This window comes from Peromyscus maniculatus, chromosome 9 (assembly GCF_049852395.1).
Source record: "Peromyscus maniculatus bairdii isolate BWxNUB_F1_BW_parent chromosome 9, HU_Pman_BW_mat_3.1, whole genome shotgun sequence".
Classification (NCBI taxonomy): domain Eukaryota; kingdom Metazoa; phylum Chordata; class Mammalia; order Rodentia; family Cricetidae; genus Peromyscus; species Peromyscus maniculatus.
The window spans coordinates 69,557,214-69,577,672 of NC_134860.1; the positions used below are offsets into that span (position 1 = coordinate 69,557,214).

General features: G+C 41.7%; 1 long non-coding RNA gene across 4 annotated transcripts in view; it reads left to right on the forward strand.

Annotated features, from left to right (window-relative positions):
• Positions 1 to 20,459, forward strand: part of LOC121832091 (uncharacterized) — a 107,590-nt gene that overhangs the window by 44,017 nt on the left and 43,114 nt on the right. For 2 of the 4 annotated variants that reach the window (XR_013042088.1, XR_013042087.1), the window contains exon 3: positions 2,105 to 2,538. The exons of 1 other annotated variant lie outside the window; for it this stretch is intronic. This is a non-coding gene — a long non-coding RNA (uncharacterized LOC121832091). One more of the 4 variants, XR_006075618.2, reaches the window with a different exon arrangement.

Genomic DNA, 20,459 nt, shown 5'->3' on the forward strand with positions numbered 1-20,459 from the left:
GAGTGAAACCAGTCATGTAGTTTGAAAGAAAATTGATGGAACTGGAGATCACCATGTTAAGCAAAATAAGCTTTAAAAGACAGTTGAATTAGAAAAAACAAAAATTGCATATTTTCATGCATTAATGGAATTTTAGGAGCAGGAAGTCATGGGAGTAGAAGGAATGCCAGGAAAGAGAAAGGGGACCAGAAGGGACAAGGAGATAAAATAAAGGGGAATGAATATGATAAAAGTACACAACAGGTATGACAATTTCACACCAAAATCCATTTTGTGTATTAATGAACACCAATGAGATGATTAGAAAAGAAAAAGAGACAGTATGTTTCTTGGGGATGGTGGGTTATGTCGGAGGGAATGCAGAGAGACAAGGAGAAGAAGGTTGCATATGGAAACTTGATAGAGGATGGTATTTATGATTGTGGTGGCAGTTTCATTGCTGTAATATACACAAGTCTTAACGGATTATTAGCTTAAATATGTACAATTTATTGTTTTCTAGTTATACCTAAATGAAACTGTCAAATAAATTAAGAATGAGAAAAAGGGTAGGTTTTGATTAATTAAAAGTATAGACAGGAGGCTAATTATAATGGGCATCTAGAGAGATACTCTATGTGGGGAAATTCATGCTTGTTGATTCACTCCACATGATATTTATACAATAAGTGGATGCTAAAAATGTCATTAATCTGTATCCATAAAGAAGATGCATGTGTAGTACATCAATTGAACCTCTCTGGAATGAGAGAAGAAATTCAACCAACCAGATGTAAGAAACCAAAATAATGGGCAGCACTGAGGGAGATTAGAGAAAAAAGTGAGGAGTCATGAAGAGATTGATGAATCGTGTTATTTAAAAAGATTTAATACTTGCTTCAAATAATCCCCTGACTTTCTCTGTCTGGCTTGTTATCCTGTGAGTAGACACAGGGAAACATGTAAGAAAGGACCACATGTTACCACTGGAAGGACATCACAGATTCTCTTCTGCCCCATGAAAAACATGACTGCAGATGATACTCTACTAGTTTACACTAACCCCTGAAATTCCATGGCAGGGACCAAGGTCAGAGGCTGCTCTGCAATCTCCGGTCCTGGGTGTATGAGTTCATGTGGCCCACTGGTCACTATTTTCTTTCTATAAACCCGAAAATGGGAAGAACTCAAGTATTTAATTGTTGCCCCAATTTCTAGTGTTTTGGGTTTAGATGGTATTTTAAACCAAATAAAGAAAGCCCATGAAAAAGAAGTTGGCCAAATAAATGTCTAGGCATTTATCACAGTGTTTACTGGGTTTCACTGGTCCTTCTTTGGATCTTCTAGGGTCTCTGGCCATGCTTCTTTGTCATCAATCTCAGAATAGTTAGCATCTTATTTTGGTTCATTTTAAAATATTTTTTTTTATTTTGAAGAATAACTTCATTAAGGACCAAGAGACAAACAACAGTAGTCAAAGCTATAAAGGAATAATAGCAAGGACTTTTTCTTTCTGGAGTTAACTTATACTGGCTTCCACAGTTTAGTGAACACCCTGCATCCAGCTTCTTTACCAATTGCATTGAACCTCAAAGTCAGCCTAGGCTCTTCAAACTCCATGTCCAAAGCTAACTGCAAGTGCTTTGAGTCACATCATAGTTTTGGAAGGAACCCAGCAGAATTGATGTGAGTCTTAGACCTTATACTTTTTTTCCCTTTTAAGTCTGAAATCCACTGTGTAGCCAAGGTTAGTCTGAAATTCCTGAAAGTCCTCCTTTCTCACTCTCCCATGTTCTGGAATTACAGGTGTGAGCCAACACACCCAGCTTCCAGGTTGTGTATTCTGCTTCGCCTCCCTCACTCAAAGGCCCCCTTGGGTCCTAGGCTCTTTTCTTTTGTACCCCAGTTTTGTAATGTAGTCATGTCACCATATTCAAATTCTGTTCTTACAGGTACCTTCTAGGCTGGAAGAGAACCCCTGAGCATCGGCTGAGTACACTTATTCAAGTTGCAAGTCGATCACCCACCAGCAGACATTGACAACTGCCTGCAAGAGCATCTTACCTGATACTGTGGTTATCTTTCTGGAAACCTGATTTAGAGTACTGTTCTGTCATAGACTTAGGTGATGAGGATCATGTCGCCCAATATTTCGGAGTCTCATGTCTTCTACTGGTAAACTGAGTATGTTGAAGTCTCCTGGAGGACAGTACACGTGCTAGGCACTGACGACTGGGATGCTGATTCCTCTCTTGCTCTACTTGGAGAAGAATAGCTCCAGTGGAAGAGCTCTCCAGGCCTTACTTCTCTGGTTGATGAGTTTGAGAGGAGTGGATGCTATGCTAATCTTACACCTACTCTTATCTTTCTTGCCTACAGAAGCGGCTGCTTTCAGTGTTTGATCTCGGGGTACATGGGTGAGTGTGGTTTGAATGAGAATCACTCCATAGGTCCATATGTTTGAATACTCAGTCCCCAGGGGGTGGCACTGATTGGAAAGGATTGAATGGCCTTGCTGGAGAAGGTGTGCCATGGTAGGTGGGCTTTGAGTTTTCAAAAGACTGGTGCCATTCCCATGGTGCTCTCTTTGCCTCCTGCTTAAAGATCAAGTAGGCAGCTCTTAGCTGTCCCTGCTGCCATTCCTGTTCTCTACCGTCTTGGACTCTTAACTCCATGAAACTATAAGCCTGATTAAACACACAGGTCATGATATTTTATCACAACATGTGACTAAGACAGTGAGCCTGATATCCAGAGCTTTCTGTGTCTGAGTATGTAATGCCATTAAGAACCAGCACTTGGGAGGCAGAGGCAGGTGGATCTTTGTGAGTTTAAAGCCAGCCTGGTCTACAGAGCAAGATCTAGGAAAGGTGCAAAGCTACACAGAGAAACCCTGTCTCACTCCACCCCCCCCCCCAAAAAAAAAGAACCATTAGGGAGCCTCCACGGGATCAACCTAGGCCCTTGCATGTGTATGACAGATATGAAGCTTGGTCTCTTTGTAAGGCTCCTAGCAATGAGATCAGGACCTGTTCCTGGCTCTTAGTTGGCTTTTGGGAACCCGTTCCCCATGCTGGATTACCTTGCACAGCCTTCATGCAAAGTGGGGAGCTCAGTCTGGCTTCAACTTGATGTGTCATGCTTTGCTCAAGCCCAGGGGAGGCCTGCCCCTTTCTGAATGGAGACTGAGGAGGAGGAGTGGAATGGAGGTGAGGAAATAGATGGAAAGCAGGGTGGGGAATGACACCAGGAGGAAAGGAGGGAGGGGAAACTACTTCAGTAGATATGCAAAATAAATGAAAAACATGTTATTTAAATAAAATAAAATATAAAGAAAAGAACAGCGTAATATTAAGCTACTGAATTCACTTGCTAAACATATATGCAAGATGGGAACCAGAGAGATGATGCATCAGTCAAAAACACTTGCTGCTCTTACAGAGGACCCACATTTGGTTCCCAGGACAGAAATGGTGGCTCATAACCATCTATAACTCCAGTCCCAGGGCATCTGACCTATCCTTCTGACCTCCATGGGCACTAGACATGCATGTGGTACAAACACACTCACACATTTTATATATATAACATATATATTGCATAAGATACCCACACCCTAGTAAATAACCTCCCACCCATGCTTCTACAATTGATTCTAATTAAATGCAGTAGGGTGCGTGCGTGCGTGCGTGCGTGCGTGCGTGCGTGCGTACGTGCACACACACACACTTGCATGCATACACACAGAGGGGGGAGAGGGAGAGAGGAAGTGGAGGGGAAGAGGGCATCATGTTGGAAACAAGATCTTTAGCAGGGGAGGGAGACGAGATGGGAAAGTAATGGGAAGTGGAAACAACTAAAGTTTTTCATGTATACCTTTAAAACTTCCAAATAATAAAAGCAAAAAATAAATTACAAAAGACATGAATGGAGAAAGGATATAGATCTTGGTATGTAGTCCCTAATCTCACATTTGCCGGGAGCTGTGACATTGTTCTGCTAGGTCTTCACCTGACGAGCTCCAAGGCCTGTCTCACAATTTTAAATTCAGGTGAGGGAAAGGATATTATTAGTTGAGTTCTTCAGTGCCAGTCTTTGTCATATTTGCTTTATCTTATTAGGAGCCACTCCAGGATTCTTTGTCTTTGGACTCCATAGGGGTGGGACTAAGTAGTTTCTACTCTTAAACAACGGGACTTCAGTTTAAACTTGTAGAAGTACAAGGCCAAGAGCAGACAGCTGCTTGGTACAGCTAGGAGAGTACATTGTGGGCTGTTTTTCTGTCTTTCCCATTTCCAACTCTGCCCACCTTTCCCTGGAGCCTACCTGGGTCCTGTCTTATTTCAAACACAATCCTATCTGCAAATTAGTGCTACCCTTATCCTTCCTGCTCCAACCCCTCTTGACCTTGAAGCCAAGTCTCTCTTTAAATCTCCCCCAAGGAAACATTCCTAACTCTTGGCATCTGGTGATTGACTCTGGGTAAAGTAAGCGGCGCTGCTATGTATGAAGGGCATGGAAGAGAAATAAATTGTACAGAGGATGAGTGAGGGCTTGAGAAGAAATGCTGTCTCTGGCAGAAGACATAAGAGCCCTGGAGGCTGTGCCCACCCCTACGTGAGTGATGGCCCTGCTCTCTCTGAGTTACTGCCACACACTGGATTATCATTTTGAATAGTTCAACATGGATGTAGGAGCAGTAGGCTGGAGTTCTTAGGAGTCATTTTCACCATCACTCGGGCCTGAATGTGGCATGGGGTGCTCTGGCATGTGGATACAATGAGAAAACGTAGTTAATACATTAGTAAAACTGGTCATTTCTTGAATATATTTGAGAGCTCGGTAATTGACATATCTGAGAGAAGTCAAGGACATAGATTCTCAGGCCTTTAGGTCCCTAGGGTTTCCATTATGACAACCAGTATAAAAAGACAGTTGTCTGCTATGTTTATAAGGGTATATGACAGATTTATAGAGGCTTGCTGCTGAAATGATGTCTGAGACTAAGTGCAGTATGATTCTAAGATCATTCAACCAGAGGTCAGAAGACTATTTTGAGATGCTAGATTACTCCTTGACTAGCTGTTTGATTCTGAATAAAACAGAAGGCCTCAGAAAGACCCAGTTTCCCCATCCATGAAGTGAAGAAAAACAAGAGTTGTCCTTTGTAATTCATAGGGGCACTGTAGGGATCAAAAGGAACAACACATTGGAATTTATTTTGTAAGATAGAAAACCATTTTACAATCATAAGACACTATCTGCATCCATGGAAATCTCTTATCTTACCCCTCTTTGTTCATTGATTCTCTGTTCTTTTATTTCTTGGGCCATCTTTTCCATCCACTTAAAATGTTCTCAGGGTGACATGTTGGGGAGTCCTCTAGATTTGCTCATGTTCTCCATCCTCTAATCCAGTACTTTAATTATATTGTTTTTCCTGGGCATGGTAAGTTCTCCAGCTATGCAAGATTAATGATTTTCATAGAGAAAATCTGTAATGGCATTTGAAGACTGGTGCTACTTCAACATCTACATTCTTATGAGGGAATAGTCTGCAGGTGTGGGGACTTGGATGAGGGAGTGTCTAAGACAAGAGGCCCTCAAGGCTGGGTGGTGAGGAACAGGATTCCTAGGAATTCACAAATCCTCCTTCATGTTGAGCTGGTCACCAGCATCTGCCCTCTGTGGACACATAAGGCATGTGCTGTGTGCACTGACTGTTTTAATTTTAGAGGACCCTCCTAAGTATTTTATTCAGGTCTGTTCTAACTTTGTACCTGCTAGTGAGTCCTCATATCTGGGATGACAAAATGAAGCCTCCAGGCACAATGATGAAGTTAAACCTATAGCTGTTTGTAGATGCCCCATGCTGAAGTGCCCACAAGAGAACTAGTCCAATGCCATATTTAAATGGTACACCGTTCATACTTCAGTAAATGCTTTGCATTGACTAGAATAGGCAGACTCTGAGGCAGCTTAGCCGGGGCAAGAAGAAATGCCTCTGTGGGAGACAGAGGAGCCCCACAAAGATAAATGAGAATTCTATCTTTTCTTTATCTCTTTGCTTGTTGATGGGGTGAAACATTGGTTCCTTCACTTAAGTGTTCTATGGTTTACTGTGTTCTAGTTCATTCTACCTGGAGTGATCCAGAATGTTTCTAAGAAAAGGATGAGATTGTTGAATTGAGCCTTGGAACAGATAAACTAGGTAGGAAAAGAGAAAGAAGAGCCTCAGAGGACGCATTAGAGCAGAAGTGCCACCATTAGAAAAATCTAAGGGAATCAATGAAGTGGTACATTAGTGTTTAATAGGGAAAACAAGGAGAGGTAAGCCTTCAAACTGTGGATAGAGTCATAGTTTAGAGGACAGGTTGGAGTTGATTAGAAATTTAGACATCTTGATGCAGGTAGTGACAACTCATATAATTTTTCAGAGCTGAGCCTTGTGATCTGGCTGGTGGCACTAAAGTCAGCTCCAGTCACACTATCAAAGAAATAGTGAATATAGCATGGTGAAGGCAGAGAGAATGGTCAGAAGACCCCAACCAGACCTATGGCCAGGGGACATAAGTGGACAAGGGGAACAGGAAGGGAAGAGGCTGTGTTAGGGTCCATAGATTCTTTGAAAGAGAAACTGGCCTAAGCAATCAGAGAGGAGTACTATGGGGTCCTCAAAGCACACCAGTGCAGAAGCAAGCACAGGGTCAGGAATGACTGAAGAAGTCGTGGTCCCTGTGGGCCACACTGGGTTTCTGCATTTAGTTCTCTGAGACATTGAAGAGGAGCTCCTGTAGTAGATAGGTATATAGACCAGCCTGGAGCCCAGCATAGCAGCTGGACTTCGGCACCAATGGCCGTGTCTTCATGTGTCTCTGTCTGGTGATTCCTAGTCAATTCTTGGAAGCTTCAAGTTATAACTCCTCTGTAGAGTGGATAAGAGCTGATTCTTCTTCTTCTTTTTTGATATGACCTTTTCTTTCTGCTCCCCAGAATCTCTTTACTTGGGTCAGACATCTTTTACCTTTGTAGAGTAGAAAATGGGAGAGGACTGAAACAGAATGCTTGAGATGGGAAGAGTCCCTAGAGTGAAAAGAAAGGAAAAACAAGCATCCTATGCATAAAGCTATCTGTGTCTGACTGTGACTGTGTCTTTATCAGTTAGTACTTATTTCCTAATGCTAACCTTTTCAGCTCATGGTACCACAAATGACTCTATATGTCAAACCACAACTTACTCTTACTTTACCCCATTTATCACATTTTTTTCCTGCTTTCCCCATCTATGAGGTAGTTTTCATTAATCTTAGATCCATGGATTCAGAGATAGACAAGTGTATGTTTAACTCTAACCTTCACATTGTTAATAGGATAGCTTTGTCTATCTATTTGTCTGTCTATCTATCTATCTATCTATCTATCTATCTATCTATCTATCTATCTATCTATCTATCTATCTATCTGCTATCTATCTCTCTGCTATTTCCTTCTTTACCCCATCATATAAGTAAATATTGCCATGAATGTCTTCACATTCCCCAGGCTTTATCTCGCAATTATTCCAGCCCATTCAATTGTCTGTACTGTTGAGTGAACAAATAGCACATTCATTCAAACACTTAATTATACATCTCGTGTATTGTTCTTAATGAGTTCAATCAGTTGCTGTCTTCCTGTGGGGAGGGTATAGTTATAACCAATTGCAAATTGGGATAACCCTTGAGGACTGTCTACTGTTATATCCACATGTCTCCTGCTCTCTCTTTTTTCTGCAGCACAAGGCCTGCCCTGCTGTGTTGATCTAGGTCATTGGTAGAAAGAAGAATGGCAAGTTCCATGAAGCACAAGATGTTTCACTAGAAAAAAAAATGCAACTTGAGGGGTTTAGTGAGTAAAGACACTTGATGCCAAGGTTTACCACTTGAGTTCGATCCCTACATGGTAGAAGGAGAGAGCCAACTCTCAGATGTTATCCTTTGACCTCCACATGTGTGTGAGCTACAGCATACACCTCTAAATAAATAAAATATAATAGAGAAAAGGTGCCAGGGCTATGTTCAACGTGAGGCCTTGGGAATTTGGGAAGTGTGTTTGGGGCTGCTGCCCTAAACACTAGAAAATGAGTAGAGTAGAGTACATTTAGATACAATGCTTTGTCACAAGCATGCAAGGCTTGAGGCATAATTAAACTACTTACATTGTCTTTTCTTTTGTTGTTATTATAAATAGAACTGGTTGTGTTTCTATTGCAATTAATAAGTTAGAGAATAAATTACAAGTAACTTTATGTCAACAATATTTTAAATTCTTATTGTTGTAGAGTGTGAACACTCCCTGGGACATTTTAGAAAACAAAAATCAATACGATTTTTAATGAACATGGATTATGTGCCTTGCCTATGCTAGGTACTGTGGGCAATTTAATAATAAAAAGCACTACCAGAAAATCAATAAAAATATTATTTAAAGTTTTGTTTAAGAGACATTCAAAAATATAGAAAGGAAGGAGTAGGCCATTACTCAGATACTATCACCCTAAAGACAGAATCACATCATGTTTTCCTTGAATCTCAAATTAAAAAGTTTTTAAACAATATATGAAAACAAAAATAACAATAAGAAATCACCCCCAACTCTTATCATTCAGAAATAATACTCATTACCAAGTGAGTACCATTCTAGATGTCATTGTAAATCTACAGCTGCATAGGACAGGCTGCACTGTATTTTAGTAAAACAGAGCTACAAAAATAAAGTACTGCTTCCAAATTAATTTCATTTCAATTTAAAAGAAGAAAAACAGCCTGATATTAAACTGTGGGCATCTCTGAACTTCTAATAGCTGTGTTGTCAGCAGAGGGGTGGGGAGGGTGCTTTTCCAGAAAGATCCTTCTCTGCTTAAAAAAAAAAAAAAAAAGGGCCGGGCGGTGGTGGCGCACGCCTTTAATCCCAGCACTCGGGAGGCAGAGGCAGGCGGATCTCTGTGAGTTCGAGGCCAGCCTGGGCTACCAAGTGAGTTCCAGGAAAGGCGCAAAGCTACACAGAGAAACCCTGTCTCGAAAAACCAAAAAAAAAAAAAAAAAAAAAAAAAAAAAAAAAAAAAAAAAAGGAAGATTAAAGCACATTAAAGGTGGGAGCTGATATTTGCTCTTTCAATCTCTTTTCAAAACTTCATTTGGGTGTTTGGCCATTCACATTCACAATGATTAGGAGGTTACAAGATTTGTAACTTGATTATCTAGGTTACTTTTATGGCAGTAATTTAATTTCTGGAAATGTTTGCTAAATTCTTGCTTTTCAGAATTATTTACTGTTGGCAAATGTTCAAACAACTGGTCCTCAATTTGTTTCTTTTCCTTGGGGGCTTCAATCTCACTTTCTGTATGGCTTCATCATTTTCTTGTCTATCGTTTCAATGAAAAGATTCTCATTAAGTCATCCTGTATCAGAGGCTGACAAATTTTAATATGTGACCACACATTAAATACTTAAGGGGCTAGCGTTTGAACAAAGCAATTCTGTTGTTATAAGAAGAAAGCACTTGGGCTGTGGAGATGACTCAGTGGATAGGAGTACCTGCGTCTCAAAAAACCATGAATTTGGGTCTCCAGGGCCCATGTTGAAACCCCTGGAGTGGTCTGTGGGCCCGGGTCTTAAATTTCAGCATGGGAGCTAGAGGTAGGGGAGAAATCAGGAGCATCAGTTGGGTTTCCTGACTGTCCAGCTTAGTAAAAACCCAGAAAGTTCTTGTGAGAGACTCTGCTTCTGGGGAAATTGTATGCATATGGGAATGGGTATATCTGTGCTTCTATAAAACTTTTACAAGGGTGGGAGGAAGCTGTAGATGTGGCTCAGCTGGTAGAGTGCTTGCCTTAGATTTGCAAAGCCCTAGATTTGATCCATGCCCTAGATTTGCAAAGCCCTAGATTTGATCCATGATACCACACAAACTGAATGCGTTCACGCGAACCTGTAGTCTCAGTACTTGGGAGGTAGAAGCATGATGATCAAAAGTTCAAGTTCATACTAAGACAAATAGTAAGTTTGAGGTCAACCTGGAGTACTGGAGACTCTGCCTTCAAAGAAAAGAGTAAGGGAAAGACCATTTATGTGTCTTTCCCTTGTTTGGTGTCTGCCTTAGCTTGTGTTCTATTGCTGTGATAAACACCATGACCAAAAGCAACTCCCAGGTCACACTCCATCACTGAGGAAAGTCAGGGCAGGGACTCAAGCAGGAGCCTGGTGACAGGAACTACAGAGGCCATAGAGGAATGCTGTTCAGTGGCTTGCTCTCAGGCTCACGCTCAGCTGCTTTTCACATATGTCCCAGGACCACCTGCCTAGGAGTAGCAATGCCCACAGTGGGCCGTGTCTATGTAAGTCAAGAATGAAAAAAAATATGCCTCTAAAGACTTGCTTATGGCCCATTTGATGGAGACAGTTTCTCAGTTGAGATCCCCTCTGGGTCTGTGTCAAGTTGACAAAAACTAACCAGCATAGAGTCAGTTGATGGCTTTGTGTGTAAGATAGGATGGAAGATATTTTTAGGTAGATCATTGTGACTTGGGTTTTGTGTAGATTTGAAAAAAAAATCCCAGAAAAAAATGGAGCAATGTGCTCTGATACACATGGATGATGAGCCTCAGAGATGACATAAACACATAAATCTTTTTCTGGAAAAAAATGTTTTTATTTGGGTAAAATTCACAAAGCCTAAAGTTAGTATTTAAAAGTAAACATTCAGTGATAGTTTTTACACTCACAATCTTGTTCAACTACTAACTGTACTCCAAAAGGAAACTTTTGTTTATCAACCAATCACTTCACATTCTTTATTCACTTCAAACTCTGGAAACCACCAGTTTGCTCTCTGTCCCTACAGATTTATCTATGTTTCAGAATATTACTTTAAGTTTGTTGCTTTTGTTTATGTTGCATTTGTTTAACTTTCTGAAGCTGTGATACTTTGCTTGTCTACAGTACCTGATGGTCTAATAGAGAACTGAGTGCTCAATAGCAAGGTGGGAGAAGGAATAGGTGGGGCTGACAAGAGAGAGTATAAATGGAAGGATAAATTCGGGAGGAGGAAAGAAGTAGCCAGAGAAGGAGGAAGACATCAGGGGCCATCCACCCAGCTACATAACCAGTAATGGAGTAAGAAAGAAAGGTAAAAAAAAAAAAATAGAGAAAGGTAAAAGCCCAAAGTCAAAAGCTAGACAGGACAAATTAAGTAAAGCTGGCAAGAAACAAGCCAAGCTAAGGCAAGACATTTATAGGTAAGAATAAGCCTTCATGTGTGATTTATTTGGGAGCTGGGTGGTGGGCCCACCAAAGGTTCAGAACCAAATGACAACACATGTGTTATGGATATATTATATAGTTGGAATTGCACAGTCAACAGTCTTTTATGTCTGATGTCTTTCACTTTGCACAATATGTTTAAGGTCTATTCATGTAGCATGTACCAATACTTCATTTAGTTATCTAAATGAAATATACAGGATATCTATATCTATATCTATACATAGATATAGTTATAGATAGATATAGTTTTGCCTGGTTGTGAACAGTGCTGCTGGGAAGTGTGTGTAGGTGTTTTGGGTTTAGTCTTTCTCTATCCTATATGGAATTATTGAACCATGTGGTAATTGTTAACTACTTGAGCTGCTACCAATCCTTGCCCCCCATTCTGAACCACTTTAGGTACCATACACAAAGGATCTAACAACTATACATTCTGGATAACACTTGTCATCTTCTGGATTTTAAAGAACATAAATTTTGATTTTCAGTACTCTTGTTTGAGATAGTTACAGATATTGTCTTATATTTTTACTTATTTCGTTTCTTCTAATTGTGGTTCCTGCTGTATGACAAGGCACATCTTACATATCATTAAATATTTTATTAATATACTTCCTCCTAAAAGATGAATTCTTATGGAGTTTTGCAAGATCTTAATAACACAATTTAAAAATATGCTTAGAAGGAGTTAATTGTAATATATGTTAAAGTTTAAGCGTTGTGTTTGAAATAGAGCTGTATCCCTTTATAATCCTTGTTCTAGGGGAAATGGGATGGCCCAAGTGTCTGTCTGTGAGGGTGGATGTGGGGGTGTTTACTTCCTTGGGTAGGATGTTGGACATGATGTCTGCTAACATCCTTTCCAACTACATTTTTAAAATTAGAATTTGAATATTTATGGAGGCCTTTCTGAGAATGTACAAAATTCTGAATACTATAATGTATAACTTTAAAAAGTGAAGTTTATTACCCTGTCACATTATAGAAGAATAAAATCTGGGGTCCAAAACCAATCCAACCAAGAAGGGTAGCGTAAGTCAGAGTGTCAAGAAGTGTGATTCTGTGGAAAGCTTGAAAACCTGAGTCTTATAGCTTGATGCTCCAAGTAAGTAGAGTGTTCCAGATCTTCCTTAGGCTCTGGTAATGGTTTGCTGGCCCATCTTACTATAGTCTGTAACCTCAAACATCTGTCAGTAAAATTGGCCAGGCACATAGTGCCTACAACTGACATCTTGTCTCCCACCCAGCCCCCAGTAAGAAGCTTGTGGCTTCCAGCCCTGTCATACTTGAGCTGAACTTGAAATTCATCCCTGTCTCTTTGGGAAGAAATAGCCTATTCTCCATGGTATTCTCCACCTTTGGCCGATAAGCTCTTCTTGTGCACACAATGAGAACATTTTAGAAGAAACCCTTCTTCAAGGATGACCTTACCCCATGGAAGGGAGGGTCCTCCCATAAGGGGATAACTTTAGTAAAGCCCCTTTGTAATATGGGACTGGCATGTACTTCTACCAATGAACAGTGCCGCAAATCAAGGAGGCTTTTTGCAGAATATCCATATGGAATGAGGTTTATTTATGAGTGGGAAGAAACCCATAAAGAAGAGTTATTAAGTGCAGGAGGAGCTGATTTATGTCATGGTAAAATGCAGACTATACTTCAGCCAGAGGAATGACAGCCCCTGACAGGTGTCCATGAATAAATCCCCCTTCCTCTAAAACATGTTGTTCTCTTTGCTAGTTTGCTAGCCACTGGCCAGATTCTTAAGCTGGCTCAGAATTTGTCACTTCTTTCCCTCTTCTTCGGGGGTTGGAGGAAAGCCACATACCAGCCTGCTTTGAGGAAGTCCTGGGTTTTCATCACTGGGTGCAGCTTTTTGCCTTGAAACTGAGCTGTTTTGCTTCCAGCTTGTGGAGACTGGCTAGGAGATCTGAGAAAGTTAGGGTAGGTTTCGGCACAGATACCTGGCTTATGTCAATAAACATGTAGAATCACAGCACCCCCCTGGGCTGGGGGCCAAAGAATCCTGCCTTTTAAGACTATAGGTAGGGACTGTTTAATGATATTTTGGCCTTCAGCAGCCATGGCCTCTGAGGAACTCAACAAACTCAGATCTTTGGCCCAAAGCACTGCACCCAAGGATTCAGCAGTGTCTGGCTGTCCTCTGAGGACTACAGACTTATCTGCATTCAGGTGGGATGCAATATCCTTCTGGCATCCACTGCAGTAGTTTGTGTCTGAATGTATAATTGCTCAGAAAGCAAAGACTAGCTTCTATTAAGTGCATTGGGATGCAGAATGAATAAATATGACTAGAAATAATTCATCTTCCTTTCACTTCTATCTAATATCTATCTATCATCTATTTCATATCTATCTATCTATCTATCTATCTATCTATCTATCTATCATCTATCTTCTATGTCTCTATCATCTGTCATCTTTATTCCAATATTTATTGTGTAACTCTGTATTTGTATATTAACATACATAGAAATACAAACTCCATGACCAAAATCTCATTATAAAACTTGATCAGATGGAAACTTATGATGAACTACATTCCTTCCTTCCTTAAGACAACTTGATATAAAAGTGTTTATTTCTAAAAGGAAGGGTAAACATCATACATATAGACAACCCTTGAGAGGTTTCAGCTTTTCATATTAGCCTACTATATCCTTGCATCAACATACCCAAAGTAAAGGATTAACCCTTCCCTATCCTTATTTACTTGTACCTGAGAGGCTTTGGTGAACAGGGATAAGAAATGTCTTCAAGTTTGAGTGCTATCATTCACCTATCAAACAATCATGATCCATCTAGAAAAAAAATGGAAAATTCTGCTTATTGATCAATGAGGAGAAGAGAGGTGACCTTGTATCAGGCCCCCAGATCTTAGCATGACTAGCATCATGCTAAAGACACCATATGACCTTAAAGCCCTGAACATAGGCCCCAACACCTACCAAACTGAGAACAATGGCCGTAGTCATAGTTCCAGGAAAGTCCCTGGGGGAAAATAACCTTAAATATGCTAAATGTGCTAACTTCTATAGTTCTGTTTCTTGCTGACTGAAGTGTGCCAATCAGGATATATTGTTTTGTGCATACAGGACAAAGAGATGTATGGCTTGGGGCTGCATGATTTGTACAAGTTCCCCATGCAACTACCAACTAGTAATGAAGACTTTCCTTTTTGCTTTAAAGGTGTCTGCATGATTGCCCTGGTGAGCTTACCTCACAATATTCTGAAAGCCCCCGCAAAATCCCCAGAGATTGAGACTCTAGAACATTGGGGTCTTGGATCCCTTCTGGGGCCACAGTGTGGAAAATGGACAGTTTTTAGGGAATGTGCACACCGAGACATTCCAGGGCCCCATGAACTTCTATCACCTCTGGCCCTTCATTCCAAGAGGTTCCCAATGTTTCTACCCTAAAATGAGAAATTACAGAAAGTGATCTAAATCTGTCACCTCCAGAGAGAAGGCTGTGTATAGTGCCCTCTGAATTGAACACTAATGAAAGATGGGGCATGGCCCTATTACCAGTGTTTATGATCCGTGTGAGACATCACTGTACCTATGGTTTAAGTCTGTGTGGTGCCCACCCCTGGTTGCCTTTGCTGCTTGCCTGTTTGTGTGTATCTCTGTATGTTTCTGGCAGTTGGTTGGGGAAACAAATATAAAATGTGAGAGAGGTGTGCATTCCTAAGGCACTGTTGAAATGCATTCAAGAAAATTTCCTTGGAGAATTTTATGAAAAAGGAAGGATATAATGTTTATTTTGGGAAAATTTCAGACCTTCTATGAAATTGATTGGCCCATCTTTGGAGTCAGGGGGCCAGTGAAGGATCTCTAGACCCCAAGATGGTTCAGGGTTTTTGAAATGTAGTGGTTAGAGACCCCAGACACTTTAACCAGTTTCCCCATATTGACCAGTAACTTGCTGTGGTGCAAAACCTATGCTCCTGGCTTAAGACCCATGCCCTCCTGTTGGGTACCTGAACCCTCTTGGTTTGACCAGGTTGCCCAGGAACTTGACTTTCCCCTTCTGTATGCCATAATGTGGCTCCTGGCCACAGCTAGGGAGAGGGAAATAGTTCCCTCTGGCCATGCTCGGTGGGGAAGAGGTAGTCTCTTCTACCTCAGGCCCCCCTCCCCTCCACACCTGTGGAGTGGCTCTGGCTGTGGGGGCTTCAGAAGAAATTTCCCTGGGGCAAAGGCAAAATCCATCCTCCCTCTAAGAGAGCTGCTTCTAGTGCACACAGTACCTGAAGGTTCCCCTTTACCCTTTTATGGTTTTATGTCTGCTTTTCAACCAATGATCTGTATAATTGGAAATCTTGGAACCCACCATTCTCTGAAAATCCTCAGGCTCTCATTAGTTTCCCCAAGACAGTCTTTTACATCTACCAGATGACCTGGGAAGATTGCCAACAGCTCCTGGCCCCCGCTCTTCATGGCTGAGGGGTGGAAAAGGATCAGGCTTCAATGCAGGAAAGCTGCCTTCTGGCTGGGTGGTGGATTGATACTGGACAGTGAAGGTCCAAATGGAGAAAATTTTCCCCTCTGCCTGACCTGACAGTTTGAATCCCCAAACTAACAAAGGTAAGGAGGATATGGACAATTTCACTATTTCACCATACCCTTCTAGGAGGATTAAAGACAGCTGCTAGGAAACCCACAAATCTAAGGTAAGTGAAGTTATACAAGAGGACCCCAAATTTCCCACTGTGCTCCTGGAGTACCTGTGTGAGGCCTACAAGTTGTTGACCCCTACAGACCCAGACATGCCAATAATCAGGGAGCAACCAATATTGCTTTTCTTATGCAACTAGTCCCAGATATTAGAAATTAACTTCAGAAGTTAGAAGAGTTTTCAGTACGAATAGATCCTGGTTATTAGAGATTTCTTAAGGAGTTTACAGTACCAGTGACTATGTAGAAGAAAAGCAAAGCAAAAGATTGACTCAAACAGTAGTGGAAGTACTCAGGAAGACCCAGAGGGGGAACACCTGAGAAAAGGAGTCAATATGCTTGTTGTAAGCAAAGAGGACATTGGAAGAATGAATGTCAAAATTGGAAGAGGGAAGAAGGATGCCTCATTCTTTATTTGGCTAATGACTGAGGGGTCCAGGGCTCCACTCCACTGAGCCTTCTGGAGCCCAGAGTAACATTAAAAGTAGGGGATATGTCATAGTTAGGGCTTCTATTGTTGCAATGAATCTTCAGGACCAAAAAGCAAGTTGGGGAGGAAAGATGTGGTTTGAAAGAAAATGCCCTGCAAAGGGAGTGGCACTATTAGGAGGTATGGCCTTGTTGGAGTAAGTGTGTCACTGTGGGGATGGGCTTTGAGTTCTCCTATGCTCAAGCTATTCCCCTTGTCATAGTCCATTTCCTGCTGCCTTCTTATCAAGATGTAGCCAGTACCATGTCTTCTTGCACACCACCATGTTCCCTGTCGTGATGATAATGGATTGAACCTCTGAACTGTAAGGGAGCCATCTCAATTAAATGTTTTCCTTTAGAAGACTTACCATGGTCATAGTTGTGAGACCAAAATGAGCCATCTTAGAAATAAGACCAAAATGCTTTCACCCTAAAATTAAGGCCTAAGATTTCTCCTTTTGAGAACAGGCCAGAAGTTACTGAGACCAGTCAGTTCAGATTCCAGAAACCAGGAAGTGTAAAAGTACAGAGTCACAAGGTAGTCAGGAGGTAATGGCTGCCGGACTATGGAATGTCCTCTCCCTGGCCCCCTAGGCAACTGCTTGACCATAGAATGTCCCAACCCTAGTTTCCATAGTGACTGTGTAATCACCAGATGCCCCCATCTGGGGGCAGCCAATGAAAAATGGTGGTGGGCAACTACTTCCTTAGAAGGAAAACTGAATTGTGATTTCTGGAATTCCTAGAAGCGAGCCAATCAGAATTGTACCTGTACTAGCACCCCTAAATGATGTAACCTTGTGACTTTTCCCTTTAAAAACTGAGCTTGCAGACAGGTGGGCGCTTCCTCCAGCCTCCACTGCATTGGATGTATTGGATGAAGTCCCTTCCTAGGCTTGTATTGCTTTTGGATATCCAGAATTAAACCTTGCTTTTGCATTCCGGCATGCTTGTCTTTGGTGGTCTCTCTGGGGGTCACGATCTGGGCACAACAATAGTGTCTCTTAATAGTAATAGAAATCCTAACCAAGACAGAAGTTGGTACCAGGGACTAGGGTAATGCTATGATAGGGCTGACAATGTTTTTATTTGAAGGAATAGGGACTTTGGAAGTTTGGGTTAGGAAAGCAGTGGAATGCTTTAAGTGCTGCTTAATTGGCCATACTAGTAGGAACATAGAAGACAGTGGTGCTGAGTTATTCGAACAAGGGTGGGGGGTGATCAAGAGGATTCAGAGGAGAAGAATTTTAGTGTGTCACCGAGAGAGCATTCTTGTGATATTTTGGTGAAGAAAGTGCTTTTTGCTCTTCTCCAAAGAATCTGCCTAAGACTAAAGTGAAAAGGTTTGAATTAATTCCTTTGGCAAAGGAACTCTCAAAATAGCCTAGTATAGACTCTGTTGTGTATTTATTAGTGTTAACTCTGATGAAGATTTATAATGAAAAGGAACAAGTTGAACAAATAAAAATACAAAATGTAAAGATTGGGAAAAGGGCACCAGGAAGTGGAATTGAGCTAAATCCTGTGTTCAGGGAGATAAATGGACTAAGAAATTGAATAAAGGGAGTGGTGACCTCAGGGCAAGATCCCACCCAGATAAATTTCCAATTTGTGAAAAGGAATTAAAGAAAAGCTTAGAGCTGGGTGTGGTGATGCACAACTTTACTTTAATCCAAACACATGAAAGGAAGAGGCTGGTGGATCTCTGAGTCTGAGGCCAGCCTGGTCTACAGAGTAAGTTCAAAGACAGCCAAGCTTATGCAGTAAAGGTAACCACCAAAAACAGAAAGCTGGTGAAGATGTAATTGAATGAAAGGGCCATGTTCCAGCCCCAGCAAGTAGTAGAACTTGGCAGCTTTGGCCACATGTTCTGGCTTTAGAGATAAGGATAGAAGAAATGGGTTATGGAATTTACCTCCACATATAAAGAAATCTGCTGAGGCCAAGCATATGTCAGGGGTGTCCCTGAATGGAGGCCTTGAGAGCCCATTTTGTGAAGCTGTGAAGGTGAAGCCTGGATTGCCTTGGAGACCCCAAGATGCTGGAGATACTAGAGCTATGGGATACCTGCCAAAGAGAGCTGCTAACAAGGAGTGGAACTAGCCCAAGAGAAAGAAGTGTGTTGCAGTCAACAGAGCTGAATGGAGTTGGAGATCTGAAGTGTTTTAACATAAGGCATGGAGATGCAGAGTTTGGAATTTGCCCAGCTGGGAGCAGCCCACTCAGTCTTGACAGAGATGCTGGGACCAGTGAATTCTCAATGGACAGCTGTCCAAGGGGCAATAGACTGGATAGACTGCTTTTCCCCCCTGGTTGACCTTTTAGACAGTGGACTTGGGACAAGGTACTAAGACCAACTGCTTCCTAGTCACACCAGACTTTCCCTATTCTCTCATTGGGAGAGATTTATTATAAAACCTATGTGCTGTGGACTTTATGAGGACCATTGCTGCTTGACAAAGTTCCAGTATTTTGACATTGCAGATCACAGTTCTCCAGCACCTTTTACCTTCATTACTAATGATTCTTCATGTGTTAAACTTCCTTGTGGTGTTATATATGTACCCCAATATATTGTGTACCCTAATAAACTTATTGGAGGATCAAAGGACAGAACCAGTCACTATATTAGACATAGAGGCCAGACAGTGGTGGCACACACCCTTAATCCTATCACTTGGAAAGCAGAGATCTACATGGATCTCTGTGAGTTCAAGGCCACACTGGGAACAGAGTCAGGTTGTGGTGGTACATGCCTTTAATGCCAGTATTTGAGATCTCATGCCTTTGCTTGGAAAGCTCACATGCTTTTAACCCCAGGAAGTGATGTGACTGGGTGAAGAACAGTATATAAGATGTGAAGAGACAGGAACTAGCAGCAGTTCAACTAAGACCCTTTCAGGTGAAGACTCAGAAGCTTTCAGTCTGAGGAAACAGGATCAGCTGAGGAGTAGGCCAGGTGAGATTGGTTGTGTTGTGCCCAGATCGTGACCCCCAGAGAGACCACCAAAGACGAGCATGCCGGAATGCAAAAGCAAGGTTTAATTCTGGATATCCAAAAACAATACAAGCCTAGGCAGGGACTTCGTCCAATACATCCAACGCAGTGGAGGCTGGAGGAAGCGCCCACCTGTCTGCAAGCTCAGTTTTTAAAGGGAAAAGTCACAAGGTTACATCATTTAGGGGTGCTAGTACAGGTACAATTCTGATTGGCTCGCTTCTAGGGACTTCTAGAAATTACTTCTAAGGGAGTGGTTGCCCGCCACCATTTCTCATTGGCTGCCCTCAGGTGGGGGTATTTCTGTGGTCAGTTACCCTGGAAACCAGGGAGAGGACATTCCATAGTCTGGCAGGCATTACCTCGTGACTATCTTGTGGCACTGTACTTTTACACTTCCTGGTTTCTGGAATCTGAACTGACTGGTCTCAGTAACTTCTGGCCTGTTCCAGTAACTTATGGCCTGTAGCTAAAAGGAGCAGTCTTAGGCCTTTAGTTTTGGGGTGAGAGCATTTTGGTCTTATTTTGGTTCCACAGTTGTGGCTTGTTCTGTTTCTCTGATTTCCCAGAATTTACCCCAATACCTAGCTCTGGGATTTTTATTAATAAGACCTTTGCCCTTATGCCTTTCACTTTGGGAATTTTTGTGTGAACTTTGGTGAAGGATAAAAATGTAAAAAATGGGAGCATCTTTAAACAAAACAATTCTTTGGAAAAAAATCTCCACTGTTGTGCCCAGATCGTGACCCCCAGAGAGACCACCAAAGACGAGCATGCCGGAATGCAAAAGCAAGGTTTAATCCTGGATATCCAAAAGCAATACAAGCCTAGGCAGGGACTTCGTCCAATACATCCAATGCAGTGGAGGCTGGAGGAAGCGCCCACCTGTCTGCAAGCTCAGTTTTTAAAGGGAAAAGTCACAAGGTTACATCATTTAGGGGTGCTAGTACGGGTACAATTCTGATTGGCTCGCTTCTAGGGACTTCTAGAAATTACTTCTAAGGGAG